The sequence below is a fragment of the Lepus europaeus genome, chromosome 11, assembly GCF_033115175.1.
Source record: "Lepus europaeus isolate LE1 chromosome 11, mLepTim1.pri, whole genome shotgun sequence".
Lineage (NCBI taxonomy): Eukaryota > Metazoa > Chordata > Mammalia > Lagomorpha > Leporidae > Lepus > Lepus europaeus.
This window is the reverse complement of record NC_084837.1, coordinates 37,755,510-37,779,615: the sequence shown is the minus strand read 5'-3', so window position 1 is coordinate 37,779,615 and position 24,106 is coordinate 37,755,510. Positions and strand designations below refer to the sequence as shown.

General features: G+C 42.2%; 1 protein-coding gene and 1 long non-coding RNA gene across 4 annotated transcripts in view; one reads left to right on the top strand and one right to left on the bottom strand.

Moving 5' to 3' along the window:
• Positions 1 to 587: 587 nt before the first annotated feature.
• On the bottom strand, positions 588 to 19,430 carry LOC133769893 (uncharacterized). The gene is made up of 3 exons (XR_009867287.1): positions 19,187 to 19,430; positions 9,106 to 9,252; positions 588 to 2,166 (listed from the first exon to the last, which is right to left on the bottom strand). It is a non-coding gene; the product is annotated as an uncharacterized LOC133769893 (long non-coding RNA).
• Positions 19,431 to 19,538: 108 nt separating this feature from the next.
• The window catches only part of MIPOL1 (mirror-image polydactyly 1), a 327,843-nt gene continuing 323,275 nt past the window's right edge, over positions 19,539 to 24,106 (top strand). For 2 of the 3 annotated variants that reach the window (XM_062205244.1, XM_062205245.1), the window contains exon 1: positions 19,547 to 19,741. The gene's annotated coding sequence lies outside the window, so the exon portion shown is untranslated. Of the gene's footprint in view, positions 19,742 to 24,106 lie in introns of all 3 variants that reach the window. The other variant, XM_062205248.1, reaches the window with a different exon arrangement.

Sequence of the window (24,106 nt, the reverse complement as noted above, 5' to 3'; positions counted from 1 at the left end):
TTCATTGGCCACAAGAGCTATACCTAAGTACCAGAGAAAGAGGGAAATGTATTTTGCTGGGTGACAATGTATCCAGAAAAACAAATTTAGCATGTGGAAAAGGGGAAAATATTTTGCAAACAACCAGCTATATCTGCTACAGTTTGGAAAAAAGTTTTAGGAGAAAAGATATATTTTAAAATGACAAGATTTGCTTATTTTGAAAGATTTGGTTTTCTTCAAGTCTATAGTTTATCCTAATATCTAACTAGAAACTGTAATATAATCCCATGGTACTCACTGCGCTATGACCAGAACCATAATTTGAAATACCATTCTCTTAAAAATACATGGCAATTATGTCTCTTTTTTTTTTCCTGGTGTCAAAATACCCTTTCCACATACACACACAGATTCTTACACACAGAATTTTACATACCTAGAGCCCATCCATGGAATACGGTGGCAAGTAAGAGAAACTAGTCCGAGGACACCAGATTTAAGGAATCTTGAGCAGTAGAAGAGGTTATATTGAACTATTCGAAAAAGCTATTATTCTTTTTTTTAATCTTTTATTTAATGAATATAAATTTCCAAAGTACAGCTTATGGATTACAATGGCTCCCCCCCTCCATAACTTCCCTCTCACCCGCAACCCTCCCCTTTCCTGCTCGCTCTCCCCTTCCATTCACATCAAGATTCATTTTCAATTCTCTTTATATACAGAAAATCAGTTTAGTATATACAAAGATTTCAAGTTTGCCCTCAAATAGCAACACAAAGTGAAAAAATACTGTTGGAGTACTAGTTATAGAATTAAATAACAATGTACAGCACATTAATGACAGAGATCCTACATGATATTTTTTAAAAAAATTGATTAATTTTCTATGTAATTTCCAATTTATTTATTTTAAATTTTAAATTTTGACAGGCAGAGTGGATAGTGAGAGAGAGAGACAGAGAGAAAGGTCTTCCTTTTTGCCGTTGGTTCACCCTCCAATGGCCGCTGCGGCCCGCGCATCTCGCTGATCCGAAGCCAGGAGCCAGGTGCTTCTTCTGGTCTCCCATGAGGGTGCAGGGCCCAAGGACTTGGGCCATCCTCCACTGCCTTCCCGGGCCATAGCAGAGAGCTGGCCTGTAAGAGGGGCAACCAGGATAGAATCCGTTGCCCCAACCAGGACTAGAACCCAGTGTGCCAGCGCCGCAAGGCGGAGGATTAGCCTAGTGAGCCGCAGCGCTGGCCTATGTTGTTTTATAATCTAATTTTTATTTCAAAATTATTTAGAGTAAATAGTTTGTGGCGCCACTGATTTTGATAAATAACAAATTGATAAGCGGGATCATGAATATATTCATATCTAAAGTCAGAAAAGCACTAACTTTAGTGCCATAAATAATATATATAAAAATGTTGTAAATTTTCTGTTTTCTAAGTCAGGGTTTCTCAAAAACAGTACTATTGATGTCTGAGGTCAGATAATTATTTGTTGAGGAAGGCTGTTGTGTGTGTCGGTAGATATTTAGCAATATGCTTGGCCTCTACCCAGCAAACACAAATAACTCCTTTCCCAGACAACCAAAAATATCTCTGGACATTGTCCTGTGGTACAAAATTTCCCCTAGTTGAGAATCACTGGTTTAAGTAAAAGAGGTAATAATACAGTCTATTTCACTTTCCAGAATCAGAGAATGACAGACTTGGAAGGAACTTTAATCAATTCCTTACTTGACAGATGAGGAGACTTAGGTGTGAAGGGTTTCAGGGTCTCTCCTAAGTTACCAAGCTACTTAGGGAAGACTTAGGTAGTACATTCAGGTATTTCTGTTTCAAAATTGGTAATCTAGGCATTGATGTCAGGTACATTTTCTATAAATTGAACTCAATACTGTGGCTATAAGCCAGAGTGATTCCTTACCTGTTTTAAATCACTTAGTGTTTTCTATCTTCCTTAGAATAGACTCAAACATCCTAGAAATAGCCCCACATGTCCTGTATAATTTGGACTCTGGTTACTTCTCCAGGCTCATTTCCTAACACTCTTCTTTGTCACTCTGCTTCTGCCACACTGGTTGATATCCCTTTGAACATCCAAGCATGCTTCCATCTTTGCATCTGTTTCCCTTGCAACAGGAGTGCTCTTTTTCTAGACAGCTGCCTGGTTTTTCTTCACTTCTCTCAGGCCTCTGCAAAAGATCATAGAATATTTTGTACTATATAGAATCAGTCATCCCATACACATTAAGCAATCACTTCCCATTTTCCCCTCTTCCCTCCACAGACAACCACTAATAGTCTATCTCTGTGGATTTTCCAATTTTATATTTTTTTCTAAAGATTTATTTATTTTATTTGAATGTCAGAATTACACCAAGAGAGGGAGAGACAAAGAGATAGAGGAGAGAGATCTTACATTTGCTAGTTCATTCCCCCAGATGTTTGCAATGACCAGGGTTGGGCCAGGCCAACACCAGGAGCCAGGAAATTCCTCCAGGTCTTCCTGGACAGGACCCAGGAACTTAGGCCATCCTCCACTGCTTTCTCAAGCACATTAGCAGGGAGCTGGATTGGAAGCGGAGCAGCCAAGACTCGAACTGGGGCCCATATGGGATGCCAAGCTGCAGACAATGGCATAACCTGCCGTGCCACAGTGTCATCTCCCTCCCCATTTTTATTTTTGAAAGTCAGAGTTACAGAGAGGGAAAGAGAGAGACAGAGTGAGAGACAAAGTAAGAGAGAGAGAATTGCCCATCTGCTGGTTCACTTCCCAGATGGCCACAACAGCCAGTGCTGGACTAGGCTGTAGTCAGGAGCTAGGAACTCGAGATTGACCTCCCAGATGGGTGGCAGGGGCCAAACACTTGGGCCATCTTCTGCTTTTCCCATTAGTGCAGAGTTGTATCAGAAGTGGAGCAGCCAGGACAATAACCAGTGGCCACATGAGAAGTCAGCATCACAGGTGACAGCTTTACCTGCTATTTCACAATGCTGGTGCCCTATTTTGTAATTTTTAAAAAATGTTTATTTATTTATTTTGAAAGTTACAGAGAGAGGGAGGTAAAACAGAAAGAGACATATCCATTGGTTCACTCCCCAGATGGCTGCAATGACCATTGTTGGGTCAGGCCAAAGCCAGGAACCTGGAGCTTCATATGGGTCTCCATTGCTTTTCCCAGATCATTAATAGAGAGCTGTATTGGAACCGGAGCATCTGGGGCACAAACTGGCGACATCCAAATGGGATGCCAGCATTGCAGGTGGTAGCTTTACCCACTGTGCCATAACACCGGCCTTAGATTTTCCTATTTTGATTATTTCATATTAAAGAAGTCATACAATACATGACCTTTTGTGCCTGGGTTCTTTCACTGAACATAACAATTTTTATATTCTTCCAAGTTGTAGAATATATCATTATTTTATTCTTCTATATGCCATTATATGTATATGAGGGAACTTCAAAAAGTTCATGAAATATTGAATTTAAAAATTATATGCATTTTCCATGAGTTTTTAAATCCCTCTCATATACAACAATTTGTTTATTCATCCATTGATGGACATTTGAATTGTTTCTACCTTTAGTCTATCATGAATAATGTTACTTTAAACATTTGCGTACAAGAGTCTGTGCAGACACATGCTTTCAAATATCTTGGGTATATGTATTAAGTAGTGGAATTAATGGGTCATATAGAAATTCCATGTTTAACTTTTTGAGGAACTACTAAACTATTTTCCATAGCAGCCCTATTATTTTACATTTTAACCAGCAATATATTAGTATTGAGGATCCTTTGTTGTGGGGGTGGGGATCTCCAAATTACTTTATGGGGATTGAGAGCCCTGGATGGTTTTAGAGAGATCCCCCTCCAGCTAGACACAGTCTAGGTTCTTGCCTTCTGTGTGTTAAGAGTACAACTGAGAGACCTAGACAAAGTAGAAAAGCAAGATTTACTGAAAGGCAAAGGGATACCACACACTCAGATGTGAATGTGGGCAACCTCAAGAAAGAGAATTGTTCCCATCCAGGTTGGGGTCATCATTTTACAGCACAAGAGTGGTGCTCAGGGCAGGGCCTGATTGAAGATCTAAATGAAAGGATTTGGGGCAGGGCTGCACGTGGCAATTTCCCAGGGTGTCATGGTGTTTGGAGCATGATGGAAAGTGAGGCTTAACTACATGATAAAGACTGGGTGTGCTGGGTCTTCAGCCATGTTGAATTGGTTGGAAGATGATGGGATTGGCACAGTGCAGGCCTTAGTTCCAAATCCCTTCCAGATTCCTGGCTCCGTCCAGATCACTATGTAATGATTTGTTTCTTTCTTGAAGCTTTCAAGATTTTCTCTTTGGACAGTTTCATTATAATATGTCTCAGTGTGGATCTCTTTGACTTTATCCTTATTACTATATTAATTATAATTTATTACTTCCATCTAAATGTGCTTTGGTACAGATTATCTAACCTTTCTCTGTCATCCAACCCTTCCCAGCCTCTAATATTCACTCATGTAAGAGTTTTTAGCTTCCATGTATACAAAAGAATATACAGTATTTGTCCTATTTGTGGGCATCAACACATGAATTTAGAGTTGTGGGTGGGCACAGTTCAGTCTACAACAGTGTCATGTCTTTATCAAATTTGAAAACATTTTGGCCATTATTTATTGTAAACTTTCTGTTTTTTTCTACATCTCTTTTCATCCTCAAAATTGCTGAAATGCATATACTGATATGTTTGGTAGTATCCCATAAGTCTCTTTGACTCTGTTCATTTTTTTAAAAGATTTACTTTTTTATTTAAAAGGCTGAGTTACAGAGAGGGAGAGTCAGACAGAGAGACAAAGACAGAAAGAAAGAGACAGATCTTCCATCCACTAATTTATTCCTCAAATGGCCACAAAGGCCAACGCTGGGCCAGGCTTAAGCCAGGAGCTAGGTTCTACCTCCAAGTCTCCCTTGTGGGTGGTGGTGGGGGGGAAGGGGTCCAAATGCTTACACCATCTTCTGCTGCTTTCCTGGCATATTAACAGGGAGCAGCATTGGAAGCAGAGCAGCCAGGACTCAAACCAGCATTCATATGGGATGCCAGCATCATAGGTGGCTTAATCTTCTGCACCACAACACCAGGCCAGCTTTGATTATCTATCTGCATTCTTTTTTCTTTCTGCTCTCTCCAGAGGGTATTTTTTTTTTTTTTTGACAGGCAGAGTGGACAGTGAGAGAGAGAGAGACAGAGAGAAAGGTCTTCCTTTTGCCGTTGGTTCACCCTCCAATGGCCGCCGCGGTTGGCGCGCTGCGGCCGGTGCACCGCGCTGATCCGATGGCAGGAGCCAGGTGCTTCTCCTGGTCTCCCATGGGGTGCAGGACCCAAGCACTTGGGCCATCCTCCACTGCACTCCCTGGCCACAGCAGAGAGCTGGCCTGGAAGAGGGGCAACCGGGACAGAATCCGGTGCCCCGACGGGGACTAGAACCCGGTGTGCCGGCGCCGCAAGGCGGAGGATTAGCCTAGTGAGCCGCAGCGCAGGCTCAGAGGGTACTTTTAATGGCCAATACGCAAATATGCCAATTCTTTCTTCTACCTGTTCAAATCTTACATATACAAGGAACTTTCAATAAGTTCATGAAAAATGTGTGTTATGAGAAAAGCTGCATGGGTTTCAAATTTTTTTTCACAAATAAACATTTATATATTTTGAAAGACAGATACACACAAAGAGAAGGAGATCTTCCATCCACTTGTTCACTCCTTAAATGCCCACAACTCCTAGGGCTGGGCTATGCTGAAGCCATGAGTTGGGAACTCAATCCAAGTTTCCCATGTGGGTGGCAGGGATCCAAAACCTAAGCCTTTACCCGCTGCCTCCCAGATTGCACATATGGCAAAAAGCTATAATCAGGGGTGCAGCAGGGGTTTGAACCCAGGCACTCCAATATGGATGTTCATGCCCCAAGCAGCATCTTAACTACTATCCCAAACACCCACCCCTAGACCTACCTTTTTTTTCCATTTTGCATAAACTTTTTAAGATACCCTTATATTGATGTATTCTATCTCCATTTGAGATCTTTCCACTGTACTCCATTCTGTTTCTGTGCCTATTTCACTTTCTCTCCCTCATGAGTAACTCAAACTGAAACCAGATTAGAATCCATTTTCAAGATCCTGTCTCAACATCACATCTTGTTTACCTTCAGTCATTACTTTAACTCTTCTACTCATCTTGCTCTATCCATCTCCTAATGTGTTCCAAAGTCAGAACTCTCTTCTGTCTCCCAAATTCTCCTGCTAGTCTGCCTGATAATTCTAGTTTATTATCAACAAACTCTTATATTTTCATCTCAGATTTAAATGTTCCCTTCACTTTCTTGCCATAATTAATAATGCATTTGTCTCCCTGAAAGACACTTATTTCTCTACAACTCTCTCAACTGTAGTCTTTGTCTCCTATATGATTTTCCTCCATCTTGAGATGGAACAGTTGTCCTCTGATTCCCTACTGATACTTTCAAAGCATTTCTTCTTTATTCTTAATTATTTTTCAGTAAATATTTAAGTTAACAAATGGAAGTTGTATATATTTATCATGTATAACTTCTTAAAAAATATATACATAGAGGGGCTGGCACTGTGGTGTAGTGGATAAAGCTGCTGCCTGCAGTGCCAGCATCCCATATGGGAGATGGTTCGAGTCCCAGCTGCTCCATTTCTGATCCAGCTCTCTGCTATGGCCTGGGAAAGCAGTAGACAATGCCCAAGTCCCTAGGCCCCTGACCCATGTGGGAGACCTGGAAGAAGCACCTGGCTCCTAGCTTTGGATTGGCCCAGCTCCAGCCATTGTGGCCATGTGAGCAGTGAGCCAGTAGATGGAAGGCTTCTCTCTTTCTCTTTGCCTCTGCCTCTCTGTAACTCTGCCTCTCAAATAAATAAATAACACTTTAAAAAATTTTACACATACACACACACACATCGTAGAAAGGCTATATTGAGCTAATTAACATAGGCATTACCTCACATACTTTTAATTTTCTTGTGGTGAAATTCCTTAAAATCTACTCTCTTAGCAATTTTCAAGAATATAGTACATTGTTATTAACTCTAGTCACACTTTGCACAATAGATCTCTTGAACTTATTTCTCCTAATTGAAATTTTGTATCCTGACAAACATTCTCCCAACCCCCTCCCATCTGCTTCATGTACATAAAATAAAGATACCTCTTTTGAAATTTATAACATCAGATTGTTATATTGCTGCTTCTCTCCATCAACATGAAATCAACTCTTTGTGAATGATAAATATGGATAATATACCTTAAACTATTTGTCAAGAACTGTGAACGACTTAAAATTTTAATCTACTAGTAAACAAGTTATGCTGCTACAGTTTCATAGACATTGGCAGAAGATATAAGACTTTTGAATCAGAGGCAAAGGATTTTATTACTCAACACAACAGGCATTATGATTCTTTTTTTAAATTTTTTAAAAATTTTTTTGACAGGCAGTGTGGACAGTGAGAGAGAGAGACAGAGAGAAAGGTCTTCCTTTGCCATTGGTTCACCCAATGGCCGCCGTGGTCGGTGCACTGCGGCCGGCGCACCACGCTGATCCGAAGGCAGGAGCCAGGTGCTTCTCCTGGTCTCCCATGGGGTGCAGGGCCCAAGCACTTGGGCCATCCTCCACTGCACTCCCAGGCCACAGCACAGAGCTGGCCTGGAAGAGGGGCAACTGGGACAGAATCCGTTGCCCCGACCAGGACTAGAACCAGGTGTGCCGGCACCACAAGGCAGAGGATTAGACTATTGAGCCGCGGGCCGGCATTCTAATCACTTCCACTCACTCCCCTCATGTTCCATGGGGATAGGGGGCAAGGAAAATTCATACTCAAGTGTATACTGCACACCAGTGGATTGTGTCAGAAATAAGAACTTCAACCTTGAGAAACATCCAATCTTACAGGAGATATACTAAGAAAAATTACCCAATCTTTGCCCCAGAAGAAGACATTATCTTAATTATACTAGTCAAGAAACATATTGACCCTCTAGACTGGAGAGAAGCATTATCTCTGTCTTCAAAGGCTATTTGTTATACAAATATCCTAGAAAAGATAGTCTGGAACAAAAGTTGTCACAAGATCTGTAGACTTGAAAGAGACCCATAGAGAATTTTTCTCCTCCAAGATATGGCCCCTAGCCTCCAATCATTTTTTCTTTATCTACTTGCTTACTTCTTTTTATACCTGGACCTTGACATCAGCCTAGTTGCAACATCTCCAAATACTGATTTTACTGATTTTTTTAAAGAATTACAACTTCGGCCACTATGTCTTATGCTTGTAACATAATCTATAAACCCAGTGCAGTAATGCTTCAATCTCATCAGGTATTCCAAGACATGAATCCAAATATTTCTCAATACCCATCTACTCTTACCTACTCACTTTTCTCCTTCTATAGCAATAGAATATACAGCCCAGGGCTGGCACAGTGCCTCAGTGGGTCACCACCTGGAATGCCAGCATCATATATGAACACCCAGTTTGAATCTTGGCTACTGCACTTCTGATCCAGCTCCATGCTAATGTGCCTGGGAAAGCAACAGGAGAAGGTCCATGTACTCGGGCCCCTGTCACCCATTTGGGAGACCTGCATGGAGTTCCAGGCTCCTGGCTTCAACCTGGCCTTGCCCTGGCAATTGTGCAACCACTTGGGGAATGAGCCAGTGGATAGAAGATCTGTGTGTGTGTGTGTGTTTGCGTGTGTCTGTCTGTCTATCTGTCTGACTTTCCTTCTCTCTAACTCTGGTTTTCGAATCAATAAATAAATCTAAAAATAGGGAATATATGGCCCATAATTATCCTCAAGCTCTTTTAAAATTTCTTAAATTTGCTGCTCCTCTGTTCTCCAATTACTGCCTTGAAAACTCCCTAATTCTCTTCTAATTCAATTATCTCTCTTTGTGCCTATAGTAGACTAAACACTGCTAGAGAAAATGATATTTGATATAATACCAAAGCTTCAAATTGCTACCAGGCATATCTATACACCAGCCAAATAAGATCACATCATTACCCAAGATTACCATTTTATAACTTCCCATTTCTCCACAAATTCTTACCTCCATTTCATTTAACACTCCACTTCATTCATAGTTTGTCCCTTGCATCATTCATCAATCTGATAGAACCCATCAGAAAGGAACTTCCTCATCCTCTCATCTTCAAATCACTCCATCTTTCTCCATACATACTATTGCTTTTTCCATCTGTTACAATGGGGAAAATTAGTTGAAACCATCAAAGAGCTATCTCAGCTAGACACAAAAGATCACATATATTCCTTTATATGAAATATTCAAAATAGATAAATCAATTAAGACAGAAAGTAGCTTTGTGGTTGCCAGTAGGTGGGGGCAAGAAGGACTGCAATGAGTAGTACCTGCTTAATTGGTTCAGGGTTTTCTTTTGGGGGATCAATTTAGTAACAGAGATTCTGTAAAGATAATGAATTTATTCGGGAGTAAGCAGAAGGATTATAATCTGGTATGTGCATGTCATAGCAAATCAAGGGCACATCTGTAGAGACTGAGGCATGGGAAAATTTTAAAGGTAAAAGAGAGAAGTACATGTAATTTGTTTTGAAACAAAGAAGACATTGGTTTTAGAGGCTTATCACAGGAGATGATGTCAGTTCTTTAGAGAAGAGTATGTATCAGCAAGTCTTATAAATCTGGCAAGCTATCTTTCTGACTCATGTAGCAAGCTGCAGTCTGGAAAGTCCTTGGAAAAAACTCTTATTATAGGCATATATGTGTAAAAATCCTTAGCCCTTTGTAAAAGCTTTTATCGTAGGCATATGTACACAAGGACCCTCCTACATAACATTCTGGCTTGACACAAGTAGGATTGATACAGTGATTCCATTCAGATTCTGGCCACTTTCACAGGGAGATGAAACTAGCTAAAGATGGTGGTTGCACAACACTGTGAATGTATTAAATGTCAAAAAATTATTCATTCAAAAATGGTTTATTTTCTTATGTAAATTTCACTTCAATAAAGATTAAAAAAATAGTCTATTTCTTCCCACAGGTTTGATTATCCCTTCTTCCTCATTCTCCCATCATGATTGATGATATGAAACCCTGCATCATCAGTTTCTCACTCTCTATTGGATCAGGCTCACCAACCCACAAATAAGCTCTATTATCTTACATCTTAAAAGACCATAATGATTGGGGGCCAGTACTGTGGCATAGTAGGCTAAGTCTATGCTTACTGTGCCGGTAACCCATATGGGTGCAGGTTCATTTCCCAGATGCTCCTTTTCTGATCCAGCTCTCTGCTTCTGGCCTGGGAAAGCAGTGGAAGATGGCCCAAGTGCTTGGGCCTCTGCACCTACATGAGAGACCTGGAGGAAGCTCCTGGCTCCTGGCTTTGGATCGGCCCACCTCTGGCCACTGCAGCCATTTGGGGGGTGAGCCAGCGAATGGAAGACCTTTCTCTCGGTCTCTCCCTCTTTGTAACTCTGCTTCTAAAAAACAAACAAACAAAAACTATTAATGACAACAAAATAGACAGAAAACTTCCCTTGACTTCTATTGAATAATCATCTGGAGAATTTTTAAAAATTATTTATTTTTATCTATCTGAGAGGCAGAGAGACAGAAATGGACAGACAGCGTGACAGATAGAAAGACAGAAAGAGCTTCTATCTGCTTGTTTACTCCCCAGTCACCCACAATGGCAGAGGCTGGGCCAGACTAGTTCTCCCATAGGGGTGGCAGGGATACAACTACTTGAGCCATCACCTTCTGTCTCCCAGGATCTACACTATCAGGAAGCTGGAAGCAAGGGTAGAGCTGAGAGCTAAACCAAGGCACTCTGATATAGGACATAAGTATCCTAATTGGAGTCTTAACAACTACACCAAATGCCTATCCCAGGAAAACTTTTTAAAAAAAGACCTTGTCCCTCTCCCAGACCAAATGAATCAGATGCTGGGAACAGGGGTACTAGGCATCAGTAGTTTTAACTCAGTTAGTGTTGACAGCATCTGGCTTACAGTAGCTATCCTCCTGGCACCTGTTAGGAATGATTTTAGCTCCAAGGCTGTAATAATAAGGAATTATATTTTTAATCTCATATACAAGAAGTTAGAGATAGGCAGTCTGGGACTGGTGTTGCAGTTTGACTAAGAACCTAATCTTTTTCTATCTCTTCAAGGCACCATCCTCAGTATGTACAAATGGCTCTTGGTCCTCCACCTTGTTGACTCGTGGTTAGAATGACTGCCAAGTATTGTGGCCTTACTCCTGCATCCCAAATAGAAGGAACAGGCAGAAGCAAAGGTTTCTCTCCATATGGCTCTTTGCTTTGGAAAGTCCTTAATTAGATTTTCCTTATTAGTACATCTTATTAACCAGAACTTGATTATACAATATTCATAGAGACATCACTGGCAAAAAGAACCAAGGTTCATAAGAGTGGATTAGGTTAATAGTGAGGTGGGGAGCATGCTACTTACTCTTGAGATGAAGGGATCTTCACCAGTAATAAAACTGAAATTCTGAGAGACAGTATCTGCTACTTAGAAAATGTACTATGTCTATCACACAATTTCTCTCTTGCCTGTCACAGGAATGTATCAAAGGAATTAACTGTAGAGCATCTGCTATTTCCTCATTACCCATTTTATCTCCAGGCCACTTTAAACTGGCTTCCCATGGGACCAATTCATTCAAACTATTTTTAACAACATCACCAACCATTCCTGTGTTGCCAAGTCCAAAAGTCATTTTTTCTGACTTTATTTTATTCAATTTTCCAGTAACATTTGATTTAATCTGACCATTCTGTCTCTTTAAGCACTCTCTTCTCTGTGCTTCCATGACAACATACTTTTCCGAATTTCTTCTTCCTTTACCATGTGATCTTCTTGGTCTTCTCTATTGACTCTTCTCCCTATACCCAACCCCTTTATATTAGAGTGTTCAGGGCTTGGGTCTGCATTCCCTTCTCAGTGAATCTCAGCCAGGCTCTTAGTTAAAATTAGTTCCTACACTTTGATGAACTTAACCATTCTTATATTCAATTTCCTAGGCAATCCAGGACAATACATCCAAGTAGTACATCTCCACTTGGGTATCAAGAAAAAGAGGGATAGAGAGAGACCGTGGTGGGGGGCTGGCGATGGGATTAGAGACAGGGAGAAGAGGGAGAGGGTTTGAACTTAAAAGAAATTTTGAGTGCAGCGCCTCAAACTTCTGTATTCCCTATTTCTGAAAATGGCAACACTAGCCATCCAACAGTTCTCAGCAAAATGTAGAGGTCATCCTGATTTTCTAATTTTTCCACATCCAGACCATCAGCCTGTGATTAAATTTTATCGTCAAAATATATCCTGATTTTATCCACTTCTGTCTCTATCATTGCCACCTTGGTCCCATGCACATTATCTTTGAACTGTACTACAGAAATAGCTTCCTAATTATTGTCCTAGCCCTTATAGTCTCGATTAGGTATTCAGCATAATTTTCTAGCAATATAAAGTAGATCATTATAGTGCCCTGTTGAAAAATCTTCCAGGGGCCAGCCTTTGTGCCATAGCAAGTTAAGCTAACTTGGGATGTGGGCATTCCATATGGAGTTCTGGTTCGAGTCCCAGCTGCTCTACTTCTGATCAAGCTCCCTGCTAGTGCTCCTGGGAAGGCAGTGGATAATGACTCAAATACTTGGGTTCTGCCACCCATGTGGGAGACTAAGATGAGATTCCTGGCTCCTGGCTTCACCTGGCCTAGACCTGGCTGTTGTAATCATTTGGGAAATGAACCAGTAGATGGAAAATTGATCTCTCTCTTCTCCATTTCTCTCTCTAACTCTGCCTTTCTAATACATAGATAAATCTTTTTAAAAAAAAAAAAAAAGAAGAAAAATCCTCCAGTGGTTTTCAGATGCATGAAGAACAAAATCAGATTTATTATGGTCTTTTTTGGGACTCTATATGATGGCCTACCTCTGTGTCTTTGTCTTGTACTATTTTGCCCCCACACATTCTGACCCAATATAATGGTCTTTCTGACTTTCAATATGTGTAACTTGATCTGCATCATGAACTTCGCACTTGATGTATTCTCTGACAGGAGAATTCTTCTCTAGGCCTGTCTCCTTCTCATTTTAAAGTCTCAGCATTATTATAGTGGATGCTGTTGAGGCATGATTCAGTTCGCTTTACTAAGCTGGCCCACACATTCCTCAGCTGCTCTGAGTGTTGGTTGCTAGGAACTCCTGGTTAATTCATTTTCAAGAGAAGCATTCTCAGTGCCACCGGAATTGTGGAATAGAGGTAAAGCCACCAATTTGTGTCCTGGCTGCTTCACTTCTGATCCAGCTCTTTGCTAATGGCCTGGAGAAAGCAGTGGAAGATGGCCCAGGTGTCTGGGCATCTGCTACCCACATAGGAGACCTGGAAGAATCTTCTGGCTCCTGGCTCCTTGCTTCAGCCTTGCCCAACCCTGGCTGTGGTGGCCATCCAGGAAGTAAACAAGCAGATGGAAAATATTTCTCTCTCTCTATTGCTCTGTAACTTTTTCAAATAAAAGAGAGAGAGAAAGTAATGTTCTCAAAGAGAAGCTTCAGAAGTCACATCACCACCCCTCCTGGGAGTTTACAATCACAATTTGCTGCCTCTTCACTTCACTAGCAGCCCCATACCCAATGACTGACTAACCAGGAACACAAAATGCTGACCTGCTTGCCTTAAGGTAAGAACAATAGCATGTCATAGTTCATGCCCTAAGGCTGCCCATTGTATCCGCCTAAAATTATGCTATGGCTGAGATCATACCAATGCCTACCTTTGCAAGGAATCTGTCCCTTTCACACAAGTTGTCAAGTTTATTGGCAGAAAATTGTTTGTAATATTCTTTTAGTATCTGTAGAATTTGTAGTGATGTTGCTTTCTAAATTTATGATATTGGTAGTTTGTGTCTTCTCCCTTTTTTATTGATTAATTTTATTGGTGTTAGCAGAGAATCAGCTTTTGGTTCATTGGTTTTTCTCTATTGCTTTTTTATTCTTGTAGATTCCGTTCTTGAAGTTATTATTTCCTTTATTTTGTTTATTTCAGGTTTAATTTGCTCTTCATTTATTAGTCTCCTAAGGTTAATGATTTGAAATCTTTTCTAATATTATTGTTTAGTGCTATAATTTTTTTGAAGTTCTGTTTTATCAACATCCTACACATTTTTTTTCCATTCTTGTAAATCATGGGATTTTATTATTTAGAGTAGCTTTAGTTTTGTACAAAAATTGAACAGAGTTTCCATGTCAATCTCATTACACAGTTTACCCTCCTAGTAACATCCTGCATTATGTATAGTGCATTTGGTAAGATTAGTGAATCAATATTGATACATTGGGGCCAGCGCTGTGGCACAGTAGGCTGCCTCCACCTGCAGCATCGGCATTCCATATGGGTGCTGCTTTGTGTCCTGGCTGCTCCTCTTAGGATTCAGCTGTCTGCTCAATCTATTTATAGATTCATTGCAATCACAATTAAAATTTAAGCAATTGCCTAGAACACATCCTTGCTTGTGAACTATGTACCTGATGGATGGAAAGCTTCTCTTAGGTGTTCCCCAAGCAATTCAAAGCCATTGTATGCAAAACTAGACTGTTTTACTCATTCTTCTAATATTGTCAACTAAGTTACTAATTTCTGCGAGCTTTATGTCACATTTCTTCAACCTATCCTGCCCTACCCTGGACATTTCATTATTTTCAAACTAGATTAAAGAGTCTTGTGACTTTAAGAATTTTGATTCTGATTTATATTTTCCAAATTGATGATTTATTTAAAGTGCAAATTTGATTACACCAACTCCATTTAACTTCCAATTCCTACTGACAATAGAATCAAGCCCAGAATACTTAATGAAATGAAAGGCCATTCATAATCTCTCCCATCTTATTTCCTACCACTTCCCACCTTGAATTCTATATTGTAATATTACTAAAATGCTTATACTCCCCAGCAGTATCTTACCCTCCGTATTAACCATTTACAAGGAATTCCATGGTTTTCTGCACATCTACTCCCACCTCTTTTTTTTTTTTTAAGATTTTATTTATTGAATTATTTGACAGGCAGAGTTACAGAGAGAGAGGGGGAGAGACAGAAAGGTTTTCCATCTGCTGGTTCACTTCCCAAATGGCTGCAATGGCCAGGGCTAGGTTGATACGAAGTGAGGAGCCAGGAACTTCTTTGGTGTCTCCCATGTGGTTCAGGGGTTCAAGTACTTGGGCCATCTTCCACTGCTTTCCCAGGCCATAGCAGAGAGCTGGATCGGAAGAAAAGCAGCCAGCGGAACACAAACCCGCACACATATGGGATGCCAGCACCTCAGGCCCCCTCCCACCTTTTTAATTTGCAAACTCCTCTCCAAACTTCAAGATTCAGGCATTATCTCCTCCAGATCCTCTTGAATGTTCTTCATAACCATTACTTGCCTCCTCCAAAATGCCATCTATCAGTTTACCTGGTGTGGTTAATTTTGTCAACTTGGCTGGGCCATGGTATTCAGATATTTGGTCAAACATTATTCTGTTTCTGTGAATATATTTTCTTGATGACATTAATATTTAAGTCAGTGTATTTTGAGTAAAGCAAATATGCTCGGCATCACCTAATCAGGTAACAGCTTCATTAGAGCAGACTGATGGACCCTAACCCCAGCAAAAAGTATTTCTGCTGGCAGAGGACTTCAGATCTGAGCTGCATAATCGGCTTTTCCTAGGTCTCCAGCCTGACTGCTTTTGGACTCAAAGTGCAACTCTTTCTGAGGCTTGCTGGTCTCCGTGATGTTGGACTCAGTAAACTTCTTTAATTGTACAAACCAGTCTCTTAGAATAAATGCGCTCTCTCTCTCTCTCTCTCCACACACACACACACACACACACACACACACTCTTGTTGGTTGTGCTTCTCTGGATGCCCCAATACAGTGTTTTTGGCTAGTTTGCACATACATTTGATTCATAATTTTCTTCTCAAAATTGACAGGAATTCCTGACACATTGTGGGATCCTGATATATTTGGACTTCAGAGTATTCATGATCTAATATTCTTTTGCTATCAGTAATGAAAGAGGAGTTAATTTTTCTTCTTCATCTATTTAGGGCTAAAGCCCAAGTCATATGTGGGTATTTCAGAAAATAGTGAAAAATGAAAATAAATTTATTTTGGTACAAAAATTTTGAAATTCATGCATATGAGGGGCCTTCAAAATGCTGATGTAAAAATGTATAACATAAAATGCTATGCATTGATTTAAAACTAATTTTGCACCAAAATAAATTATCTTTAAAATTTATCATTTTAAAAATGTATTTAAAAGGCAGAGCAAGAGAGAGAGAAGTTCCATAAACGGTTTACTCCCTAAATGCCCACAACAGCTAGGGGTGGGCCAAGCCAAAGCCAGGAGTTCAAAATACTGTGTGGGTGTCCCCAGTGATGCCACAGTCTCAGTTAGTTCAGCCATCATCTATTTCCTCCCAAGATATATCAGCAAGAAGCCGAAGTGGAATAGCCAGGACTCAAACCTAGCTCTCTGGTATGGCACAAGGGCAAACCAAGCACTGATTTAATGCACTGGGCCACAACATTTGCCCCTAAACTTTTTTTTTTTAAAGATTTATTTATTTATTTGAAAGGCCGAGTTACAGAGAGACGGACAGACATACACACACACACACACACACAAATATTCCACCCATTGGTTCTTTCCCCAAATGGCTGCAATGGCTAGGGATGGGCCAGGTGCAAGCCAGGAACTTCATCTGGCCTTCCACATGGGTGGTAGAGGCCAGCTACACACAGCTAGATGGAAAGTGGAGCAGCCAGGACTCAAACCCACACCCATATGAGATTCCAGACTCCTAGGCAGCAGCTTAACCCACTGAGCCACAATGCTGGTCCCAAGCTTATCTTTTAAATCCATTTTCCATGAATTTTTAAAGTACACTTATAGGAGGGATGAGGGCATTAACAACACCTTTGATAACTGGCTTGAGAAAAGCAAAGAAAGCTCTAGCTGCTCTCTTTCATTTCTTGTAGACAGGATGACTTTTATCAGGATGGAAAATGAAGAAATGTGTATATGACTTATGGTGGGAGAAGCAAAGGGGGAAACTAGGTACTGTGGCATGAATAGCTGCTTTAACTTCTTTGTATATAAAAGAAAGCAAGAAAAAAAAAAGATCACTGTAAGAAAACAGTTTCTCTTAAGATGACATTGGTTTCTCTTTACCCAGGAGACTTAAAAAACCCAGATAATGAGCTTTAAAACACAAGGGAAAATCCACTTTACACAATGGAAAACACTGTAATCACTTTCTCTAGCTATTTGTCTTACTAATTCATTTGGTTTTATTTTACTCAATGTTGTAGTCATCCCCCCTCCCTTTATTAACTCATTTCCTACCTTGGAAAAGCAACTTTCTCTTCCCCCCACCCCCAGCAAGAAAGAGAGAGAGAGAGAGAGAGAGAGAGAATCTATCTCTGGTTCACTTTCCAAATGCCCACACTAGTTGTGGCTGTGCTAGGATGCAGACCAGGAGCCAGGAACTCCATCTGGGTTTGTGACTTGGATGGCATTATCTGCTGCCTCTCAAGGTGAACCTTAGTAGGAAGCTGGATCTGAAAGGTAGCTGGGACACAAACCTGGCACTCTTCTGTAGGAAGCTCACTTCCAAGCAGCAGTTTAATTCTCTTTTCCACAGTGTCTGTCCATGTCCTCTTTTTCACACATAATTTGACTTGGCCCAAACCTCTGAACAAGCCAATCTTTCTGACTCCACTCTCTATTCTAACAAATCTACATAACCCCTCTTTTTTGTCACCTATAATTTTTACAGTGTTTTATGCCCATAAATAATTGATTCAATTCCTCATGGCAGCAAAGCAAAAAATGAATTTCAAAGCTAAATCCATAGGTAACCTCCTTAGACCACTAGAGCACTGTCCATTATCAAATAACCAAAATTTTGTGAATGTCATAACTTATTTTTCCCAATTTACATCCATTTCCACTTTCTTTTTATACTTAAATTCTTTTCATTAACTTTAATCACTTAGGAACCCATCAGCACTTCCTATTATGCCTATTTTTGAGTATGTCTTGAAAAATTACTGTATTATTACTCATTATCCAGCATCCAGAAGAGTACCTGGCACACAGCATGTGCTCAATAAATATTTGGTATCTGAAAGAATAAGTGTAACAGGGGTTAAAGTGATACCTATAAAAGTAATATTGATCTGTGGAAGAAGAAACTCACATCTGGGGCCGGCGCTGTGGCAGAGTGGGTTAACGCCCTGGCCTGAAGCGCTGGCATCCTATATGGGCGCCGGTTCTAGTCCCAGCTACTCCTCTACCGATCCAGCACTCCGCTATGGCTTGTGAAAGCAGTAGAAGATGACCCAAGTCCTTGGGCCCTTGCACCAGCGTGAGAGACCAGGAAGAAGCTCCTGGCTCTTGACTTCGGATTGGCGCAGCTCCGGCCTTTGCGGCCATCTGGGGAGTGAACCAGCGGATGGAAGACCTCTCTCTCTGTCTCTACCTCTCTCTGTAACTCTTTCAAATAAATAAAATAAATCTATTATTTTTTTCTTTTTGACAGGCTGGGCTGCAAGAGGAGCAACCGGGGCAGAATCCGGCTCTCCAACTGGGACTAGAACCCCGGGGCGCCGGTGCCGCAGGCAGAGGGTTAGCCAAGTGAGCCACGGCGCCGGCAAATAAAATAAATCTTAAAAAACAAAACAAAACAAACAAACAAAAAAAAACAGAAAGAAACCCACATCTGAATTACTCGTAGCTAATTCTACCAGTACTTTATACTTTTCAGTCAGAGGCGGAAACTCTGAGGACCTTAACCCTGGGAAGCTTCAACATTTTGTCTTGGAGAGGTCAGTGGGGGACGTCAGACTTAGGATCGCTTTGCAGTACTTAGGTTACAATGGTCACCGCCCCAGGGCTGCAGTCAGAGGCGCAGCGGCCGGGACGCGGTGACCGCTCGGGCTCTCTCCACGGGGCAAGATCTCCGCCCGTTTTCCAGGGAGCGTCACTCGGCTACGCGCCCCTCACCTCTCCCCGCGCCCCATCACCGCTCTCCCTGAAACTCCGAGCCCACGCACTCACAGAAACGCCATCACAAGGCCGCCAAGTCGCGTGAGGACTCACAGCGCCCAGGCTGAGGCCGCAAGACGCGCTTCCCACCACACGTTTCCCCTCCTCTAACCAGAACAGGTTTTGTCTGGTCAGCGTTTTGTTCCTCCGGTCTCGGACTCGACCACCGCGGCGCCCTGCTGGAGCAGCCACCGCTCGCCACGAAGCCCGCTCCTTTCCTCCCCAAACTTCTCCAGGGCTTTCCCGTCTCTCTCGGTCGCTCCCAAGGCCCCGCCCTGCGGCCCCGGCGGCGCGGCATGCGCATGCCCGGTGCGCGCCGCCCCGACTCCCCGAAGGCCCTAGCGCTCGGCGGGCGGCGGGCTGGCTGGCTGACGCCGTCCGTGCCTCGCGCGGCGCGCCCCGCTGGGTGGTTTTGGGGGCGCGCGCAGCTCCGCGCGCTGGCGAGTCCCGGGCCGGGGGAGGCTGCGAGCGAGCAGCGATTGGCTGACGCGGCGGCTGCGCCTCCGAACGGAGAAACCCTGGGCGAACTCACAGAGTGGGCTCGGGGCGGTGCGGGACGCATCTGAGGTAAACGGGTGGGCTGGGGAAGTTTGGGCGATCGGAAAAGTCCTAGGGGTGGGCACAGAAATGGGAATTCCAGCCTTGGAATTTCCGGCCTCAGTCTCCTTGGAGGAAGAGAAAGGAGTCTGCACCCAGTGGACGCTGGCTGAGCGCGGCCGGGAGGAATGGGGTTTCCTCGCCGGTCCGTGTCGCGGGGTCCTTGGGTGACAGACAACTGTTTCTGGATGTGGTTTTGGCACTTTCCCCTGTTTCCTCTCACGACTTCGTCAGCTGAGCATTGATTCACAGGTGTAGGTTTCTGCTTGTTTTCCCTAAAGTCTCCGCGGGTTGGAAGGTTCTGGTCCTGGCTCTTCCTCTGACAGCCACTTTGAGGTTTTGTCTTTCAGATCTCAGCATTCCTCAGTGTGGGCGAAGAATGCGGCGCTGCTTCAGGCACGCCGAGCCACGCTGAGCCTCGCTGAGGATAGAAACTGGTAGATTTGCTAGGTTCCCCGTGTCTGTGGGCCCGCTTTTCTCCAACTCGAAGGTGACACACCACCCAACAGTATTTGAGAACTACTTTAAGCTCTATGGATGAATGGAACTGGAAAAACACAAGTTAACCACATTACTAAACAAAGACAGTAGAAAGAGACAGCCTCCCACAAGAACAGGCTTTCTACAAAGCTCCTTGGAGAATTTTATGTCGGTTAAAACTCTTCAGTAGTAGACAAAAGTAAGCCCATTCTAAAAAAGGTCAAACAAAACCACACCAAAGAGCTTTTGTTTTCTTCCCTTCTTCAGATAAGCTGTATTGCTTTCCATAGTTTCTCCTTGGGCTCTGGTGTGGAACTAACCTAAAATGACAATTACATAATCATTTGAGTACCCTTCGCAGTAGTATACCAATAAAATTAAGTAAAACAAAGATAGAATAGGAATGAAGTTGTCTCACTGGAGAGAGGTAATGATGGCAGGTCAGAAAGGTCAATGGAGATGTACATAATTTTCCTTCAAAGGCATGGAGTTTATAGAATTCTAAAAGTGCACAGACTCTAAGTGTGCAGTTCATTGGGTTTTCACAAAGTGTACGTACCCATGTGTCCAGTACCTAAATCCTCAAAGAATATTATAGTGCATGCATCCCCAGAAGCCCTCTATGTTCCCCCTTTCCAAGTGTAACCCTGTGTCAATGGCTCAGGTTATTGATTAGTTTCACCCATCATATTAAAGATATCATACAGTATGTAATCCATTGTGCCTGGCTTTTGTTCAATATTTGTGCGATTTATACAGGTTGTATAGCAGTAGTTTGATGGTTCAAATATTATGCTCAGTTTTTAGCTATTACCAACCAGGAGGGCTGCTGTGAACATTTTTATAGGTATTTTGTTGGGTTTGTGTATTCATTTCTGTTGGATATGTACCTGTTAGTGAAATGGTTGTGATAAGCAGATGTGTATTTCTGGTATACCGAGTCAAAAAAGTTTTCAAATTGATTGTATTAGTTTACATTGTTATTAGCACTGTGTGAGAATTCTGGTTCCTCCCAATATGTGTAACACTTCATATTGACTTTTGCACTTTAGCCATCTGGTATTTAGTTACATCAGTATATGGTATATATAGTAGATAGTGACATCACATTGGGGTTTTTCCATAGTTTCCCTAATTACTAACATTATTGAACTCCTTATATGATTATTGATCATCTTGTATTTTTTTGAGGGACTGGATAGTGAATACAGGCAGTCCTTGCTTTGTAGTTTCAGTTAATGCAATACTATGCAAATCTAGGACTACCAATGTGTTTTAGATTTTGCAGGGCATATACAGTCTCACATCTTCCTTTCTCCTTCCCTCCCCCCATAAAATGTAAAAACCATTCTTAACTCACAGGTTATGCAAGAAGAGTTGATAAAAAGTAAACTTATGTGCACTAAAATTTTAGATTTTCATTTATTTCTTCATTGAAAAGAAAGAGGGAGGGAGGGAGGGAGGGAGGGAGAGAGAGAGAGAGAGAGAGAGAAACACACACTGGTTCACTTCCCAAATAGTTACAAGGGAAGTTTTGTTTGTTTTTTGTTTTTTCATTGAGACAGAGAAGTAGACAGAGCTTCCACCTGCTGGTTCACTCTCCAAATGCCTGCAATAGCTAGGGCTGAGCCAAAAGCCAGGAAATGGGACTCAGTCCAGGTTTCCCACATGAGTGGCAGGTACCTCACTACTTGAACCATCACCTGCTGCCTCTCAGGGTATGAATTGATAGGAAGCTGTAATGGGGAGCGGACACGGGACTCAAATCCGGGTACTCTGATATGGCATGCAAGCATTTTAACCACTTGGTGTATTAGTCACCTTTTTATTACTTTAACCAAAATAACCAACAGGAGCTTCTTGGGAAGGAAAAGTTTTATTTTAGTTTACAGTTTGGAGGTCATAATTCAGGGGCAGATGGCCACAGTTAATAGTCTGGTGTCTGATGGAGGCTGGCCATGGTGGAGAGGTTGTTAAGGAAGGATCAAATGGTAAGCCAGGAAGCAGAGTGAGAAGCTAGGCTGAACTTAGCTAAATAACCAATTCTTTCATGAGAATTACTTTCTGAGGGCAAGCCCTCAATGATCTAAAGACCTCCCATCAGACTCACCTCTCAGATTACATAAGTAGATCAAATCTTCACCCTTAATCCATCAACCCTTAACATTAAGACTTACAAATTTAAACATCTGTATGCATTTGGGGAGCCTTGTCCTGCTCAATCCATAACACTGAACACCCACAACATTTCCCTGCCTTTAGTTTTTACTTATTTATTTGAGAGGGAGAAGGAGCTGGAGATCAAAATTTTGATGAGTTTATTTGAGCATCCAGCTCAATAAATCCATGAATGGGGCAGCACCGAACCACAAACAGTTCAACAAAGGGCCACAAGAAAAAAATAGTTGCAAAGTGAGGAAGCAAGACAAAGACACTATTTGGTCAAAGTGGAAATTTCCTAGTTAGAAGTTTGGTGCTTCAGATTTGTTAAATTTTGTTTTACATTGAGTCAGGTTTACGTTTGTTTACAAAGAAATCTAAGGAACTGGAACCATTGAAGTTAGTGTCCTCACTAACAGTGGGCTGGATTTGGGCTGTGGGCCACAAGTTTGCTGACTCATGCTCTATTGAAAGATGGCTGTTTAGGTTTTTTTGCTCACTGATTGGTGGTGAAATAAGTAACCAAGATGGACTACATTGGAGAGGTAAAGAACATATTGATATTAAGCAGCATATGTTGTGATGCTTTGGGGCTTTGGGGTTGACTTTTTTTTTTAAGATTTAATTATTTATTTATTTGAAAGTCAGAGTTACACACAGAGAGAAGGTGAGGCAGAGAGAGAAAGAGGTCTTCCATCCACTGGTTCATTCCTCAGATGGACGCAAAGGCTGGAGCTGCGCTGATCCGAAGCCAGGAGCTTCTTCCGGGCCTCCAACACGGGTGCAGAGGCCCAAGGACTTGAGCCATCTTCTATTGCTTTCCCAGGCCATAGCCCAGGCTATAGCAGAAGCTGGATCGGAAGTGGAAGTGGAACAGCCGGGTCTCTAACCGGCGCCCATATGGGATGCCAGAGCTTCAGGCCAGGGCTTTAACCTGCTGCATCACAGCGCTGGCCCCCGTGGGGTTGGCTTTTAAAATCTAAACATACTGGAGCCGCGTGGGAGCCGTGGTGCAGTAGGTTAGTCCTCTGCCTGCGGCGCTGGCATCCCATATGGGCACCGGTTCTAGTCCCAGCTGCTCCTCTTCCAATCCAGCTCTCTGCTGTGCAGGCACCTCAGGTCCTTGGGCCCCTGCACCCACATGGGAGACCAGGAAGAAGCTCCTGGCTCCTGGCTCCTGGCTTTGGATCCGCGCAGCTCTAGCCGTTGCGGCCAATTGGGGAGTGAACCAGCAGAAGGAAGACCTTTCTGTCTCTCCCTCTCACTGTCTGTAATTCTACCTCTCAAATAAATATAAATAAATGAAATCATAAAAAAAATAAACATACTTTACTTTTTACCAGCTTACTTCAAAACTAATTAGGTTTATTTGAGTCTTTTCGGAATAGTTCTTATTGTTCCTACTTTCTTGTACCCCTTTAAATCTGAAGAACAAAAGAGAGGTAATAAGTGAGAAAAGAAAGAAGCACAGGTGCCAGCAATGCCGGCATCCCATATGGGTGCTAGTTCGTGTGTGGATGCTTCACTTTTGATGCGGTTCCCTGCTAATGTGCCTGGGAAAACAGTGAGGATGGCCCAAGTGCTTGGGCCCCTGCACCTAAGTGGGAGACAGGGATGAAGCTGAAGCTTTTGGCTTCCCATTGTGGCCATGTGGGGAGTGAACCAGAGGGTGGAGAATCTCTTTCTCTCTCTCTC